Below are 5,484 nucleotides of genomic sequence, written 5' to 3'. Positions count from 1 at the left end.
CACCCGCGCTTGGTGCTCGGATTTCACCTCACACGGGCAATCCATGGTGTCGGAGCGTTCGATCTTCGTGACGGCCACTCGCCAAAAGGATCACTGAGCTCGCCTTCTCACTTAGAGATCACAGGGCCTCCGGGCTAGGGTGCCCAAGTCCACCCATACTTGCCTAGCCACCCCAGGCACAGAACTCAGCTCATTGCTTCGGAACCTCGACCGCCCCATACCAGTGACTGACATTTCGGCGTCTTAGGGTCGCCGGCTACCCACCGCAGTCCGGAACGCGTGATTCCTATACGGGCGCGTTACCGCCAGACCACGGCCCGGATTTCCACCGGATCGCAAGGACATGCACGCATTCCCTGAATACGAGACCGAAACTGTCCTACTGCGAAACCGCCTGCCCCCTCGAGTCCAACACCATTCATAGAGCGTGGCGTGTAGCTGTCCACGCCAGGGCACCACTCTATCCCGAGGTACCGAATTTGCCATTGACAGACGCGTTTCTGTATAGCTCCCGTTCGGTTCCGGGACGGAAATCAAAATCTCCTACCTCGCTCTGCAGTTACGACGGCCGTACGAAACTTTACTCACTCCGTACAGGGCGACCAAGGGTGCCGCCAAGCCTAAGATTAAGATCGAATACCAGGCCGTCGTTTTAAGGGCAAACGTGTCGAGGCATCGGGATTAGTAACTAGTCTAAGTGCAATTAGGCCCTCCTTAGAGTCATAGTTACTCCCGCCGTTTACCCGCGACTACACCGTTTACACTATTATATCACAAGTGAGCCGCTATACGCGCGAACGCGAGTAATAATTTCCTACTAAGTTAATCAGCTTAAGCGATGATCGCACGGTATAAATTGCTGATACATCACCGAGAGCTATTTCCTGCTAGATAAATTGCAGGACATAGAGCTTCATAAGTTGCTCCGTGAGTTGCTAGTCCGAAGGTTTCTGATCTCCGATCGTCCGTGTTGGCCCTTTTATAGAGCAAAACTCGCGCAAAAATTTTCCTTCTCCGGCAACCATCAGCTGATCTGTCACAGTAGGGATATAATCAGCTGATTAACTGTCAAAGTAGGGATACAACAGCTGATGGCAGTGGTAGAGGCTAGAGCATCCGCTGTTCCGTAAATAAACAAAGTCGTTGATCCGTAGTGTCACAATCTAGAGTTAACTTATCGAGATCGGACAGTGATTTTCTTTCACTGTAAGCCAAATTATGAGCTTACAAGGGGTGAGAGTGAGGGTTGAGAACTATCAACAACAAATTTTAACACGACGTCAAGGGAACTAGATCTGAAATTAAAATAGATGCAATACACTACGGTATCAACAAAAAAAGATCTTCGAATAGTCTCACTCTCGCGAGTTTCATCCAAAAAAGAATTACGATTATTATTATTACATATTTGAAAATGGACCACGTTTGCGAAAATAAACGAACGAAATTTATCAGAGAGAAAAATGACGTTTCTCGAATAAATTAATTCGCAATTCATCGCCGAGTGTTGAACGAAATTTTGTTTTATTCATCAAATGAGTAATCTAATCGGTCACGTTAAATTTAACTCTTAGATACTTAAATTTGATTTATTATCTCTTCATATATACTTCTTTCTTAACGTACGTTTGCACACACACATGTATACGTGAGTTTGAAGTATGGCTTTGAAAGAAAAGCCGTACTAAAGCAATTTCTACGGCACTTTACTGATGCTGTTGCTCTGCCGTGCACTCCACGATCAAGGTATTGATACGGGTAATTCATGGGTTTGACCTATATTTAAATCGGTGAGAACAAAAAAAAAAGATTGCAGAAAACAAGGAAAAAAAGTTAAAAGATAAGAAAAAACTCGTATGCTATTTAAGTCACATTTAAATAGCATTACTTCGTCGAGTTATTTAAAGATTTGTAAGCGGTAAATTTATTTCCCTATTTTACAATTCGAAACCAGGGGTAGTGTGAGGGATCAAAGTGTTCAATTGCAATTCTTTAACACTATAAAAACTATACTCGTAAAGTTGATGGTTATCGAGTTAAAAATTGTCGAAATCATTTTATGACATACAGGTCTTCGAGAGCCGAATTTATGATCGACATTTTGAATTTCGTCATTATAACTATTTTACAATAAAGTATACATGCTATTGACCAAATTTATATGCATGAGACCCACGAGTGAACCTTCTTTTCGTGTTGAAATTTGAGTTGAACGAGATTTTTTTCTCGAAATTTCATGTTTTTTTTACAAAATTGTTTATAACTTTTTATTGAATGATTTTTTTTTAATTCTGACTCCGGATTCGAAAATTACATTAAATTTTACGTGAGAAATCATGTCTGAAAAGTTTTTTAAACAATTTTTAGTCGGTGTAATTCATCGCTATAAATGTTGTCTAAAAATGGTCACTTCAGGCGTTAAAGGGTTAAAAAGGTTGAATGGGAAAAATTGGTTTCATAATAAAGATTAACTATCAAATACGATAATTATTCCGTTAGTGAATCACTTTTGTATAATCAAAAACGCGGTTTTTATTTACGTCACTACGAATATAAATACAAGACGAAAAAGATTAGGAGCTCAGTATAGTTTTGTGTAGCGACGAGCCAAGAGCAGCGCACGGATTATCTAACAATGATGTCGACATTCGCGACGTTTTGGGCGGTCGCCTTACTCGGCTCAGTTTCGACTGCCAGCGCCTACAGGAGTTTATCGTTCGAAGTCGACGCTAATAGCAACACCCACCATCCAACGTTTTCAGAGTGGTCCTCGGAAAATGCCACTTTTACCTATTACAGCTCGTGCGGAAATAACTTCCAAAATGACGCCGAACCGAAGGAATGTATTGTGAATCGATTGCAGAATGATTTCTCGGGAACCAGTCCAAAGGAGGATAGGTGCAACGTCAAGCTGCACCCCCGTTTCGAATCGTTTCGAAGGTTGATAACTCGCAGCTCACTTATCCACTTGATTTTCCGGGCAAAGAAGGGACAGGGAAGATTATGTTTCCATTGTCAGAGGACAAGGGCTATTTGTTGATGGAACTTGCTTACGAGATCCGTAACGATGTACGAGTGACAATGGCACTTATTCAGCCAAATGGTAATTAATAAAGATACTAGTTTTGTTTTTCAGTGATTTAAATTAATACTAATGAGACATTTTAAACTTTTCCAGGTCAAAGACGAAATTTAACTCATTGTATAACTCAAGATTTCTCGAAGTTGTCCTTGGACAATGGATTGATCGGAATATGCACCCAAAACTACACAACCCTGAAATGCACCCAGTTCAAGCCCGACGACGAAGAGATCAACTGGTTTTCAACCAGTTTGATTGCCCAACCATACACACTACACTCCATGTACACCCGGCGTTCAGAATATCTGTCCGATCCGAAATTCTCTCGTTCCCAAAATTCGGAGTCGCTCTATGTTAGTCAAATTTCATGGTTGCGAGACGAACAGCCTTTATGAATAGCAGACACACCGATTCATGGTAATGCATGGTGAGCATGTAAACATGTCAAATTTTATTCAATTTTAATTTGATTTTAATTTGATTTTAATTTGATTTTAATTTGATCAATTTTAATGCTGGCAAAAATATTCCAGACGGTAAGTGTTAACCCATTTTTATTCAATTTTTGTAATTGAATTGGTTTATAATTTTTTTTTTCAAAACTTTACTTGGTGTAAGATGATTTTTAACACAGAAATATTATCATTCAACAATTTCTAAAAAAAGTAAAACGAAAGAAGCTAATGAAAAGTGATGGGAGTAAGTTTTTTTTCCTTATAATGTGTAACTGTAAGAGTCTTGCTCTTTATAAGACTTTTTGCTTTTTGATGATACATTCATTTATATCAAATCATTCTGTTGCAGAGCATGGTGATTTTTAGCAGTTGAGTTGTGTGTTACTGCAACACAGTTTAATTTTTTCAAAACAATGCATTACTTTGTGGGTGTTGATGTTGGCACTGGAAGTGTCCGAGCTGCTCTAGTTGATTCGCTGGGTAAAATTTTAGAGACTGTTGTAGAACCGACAGTGAAATATAATCCTCAAGCATCGTGTTATCAACAATCATCTGATAATGTATGGGCTTCAATTTGTCATGTGGTTGAGGTAACTGAATTAAAAAAAAATTTAACCATCAAATAATTCATTCAAATTTAATTATTGCGTCATTTTAGAAAGTTGTGGCTGGTGTTCCAAAAAGTTCGATAAAAGGAATTGGAACTCTTTCTTGGCTCCTAAAAATTTAATTATTCAATCAAACCCAAATCCAGTTACCCAATTAACATCAACATCAAGAGTTATATATCAACAACTACCATCTGCGCACTACATTTCATCGAATCAATCAGTATCAAATTTGTCTGTATCAACTTCATTAATGAATTCATCACCTGCTTTATCAACAACATCAATAATGACAAATGAAACAAGAGCTCTACCAAAAGTGTTGCTTGTGTCGAACAATGTATCAAGAATATAAACTGCACCATCTACTTCTTCATCAAGCACACCATCATCAATACTGTCAAGGACACTAAATGTATCTCCATTAATCTCCTCGATGAATAAATCAAATTTGATTCAAGTTTCATCGTACAATCAAATAAATGGTACACTTTTTAAATTATATACAATTCCATACTGGATTTGAACAATATATTTTATTTTTGATTTTAGAAGCTGATGAAAGAAACCAATTCATTGTCAGAGCTTCTGATATAATTCAAATGAATGGAGAAAAAAACATAATGGGTGTCCCGTATTGCAATATTAAGGGCAAAGCTCGCTTGTGCCACCTTGTCAGAAGAAAGACGTGCGCAGCTGTAGCTTTAGGTGTTCCAGGTGTTGTAGAAAGCATGAAAGTTTCAACACAATCTAATTCTGAAAGATCGGCAAGGTATGCTTTTGAATAAGCTCGAAGACATGGCAGAAAAAAAGTAGGTTGATATTTAAATTGTGTTGAATATGAGTGTTTCTGACTAACTTTTAAAATTGCACGTACTGATGTGTAAGTCAGGTAATTTACGATGCACAGTTCTGAAATTTTATCAGGGTCTTTAAGAAGACTTGAGAGATCTACACTTTTATTTTTGAGCGTTTTGGTGGCACGTCCTTTTTGTATCGTACGTTTAAAAATCGATTTTACTCTTGAGTCAAAAAACGTACTGCGATAAAGTATTCACATACTTTAGAAAAATTTGTGACCTGAACTTGATCCTCCTAAATTGGAAATTTCCCAGAATGTTTTCCGCGCGTACTGGATTATTTGAACTTTTAGCTTTTTTCTATACATTTTCATTTTTTACAATGGACTATTGTTTTTTTTTTATATCTGTATACATGTTTAAAAAGGGCTTGAAAAGACGAACAAAATGAGCCCAACCAGAACTCTGTTCCTTATTTAATAAGAATTGTAAGCTGGATTGAACATTCGATAATCCTGCGTTAATCACTTAAAAATTTT

At 38.0% G+C, this 5,484-nt stretch overlaps 1 long non-coding RNA gene across 1 annotated transcript; it reads left to right on the top strand.

The window, feature by feature from the left end:
• The first annotated feature begins 3,892 nt into the window (after window positions 1-3,892).
• On the top strand, window positions 3,893-4,933 carry LOC111693428. The gene is made up of 3 exons (XR_002763412.1): window positions 3,893-4,127; window positions 4,196-4,630; window positions 4,698-4,933. It is a non-coding gene; the product is annotated as an uncharacterized LOC111693428 (long non-coding RNA).
• Window positions 4,934-5,484: the final 551 nt, after the last annotated feature.

The sequence above is a fragment of the Trichogramma pretiosum genome, unplaced genomic scaffold, assembly GCF_000599845.2.
Source record: "Trichogramma pretiosum strain Unisexual culture from Peru unplaced genomic scaffold, Tpre_2.0 scaffold293, whole genome shotgun sequence".
Classification (NCBI taxonomy): domain Eukaryota; kingdom Metazoa; phylum Arthropoda; class Insecta; order Hymenoptera; family Trichogrammatidae; genus Trichogramma; species Trichogramma pretiosum.
Note: the sequence above shows the minus strand (reverse complement) of the source record. Positions and strands in the feature narration are given on the sequence as shown.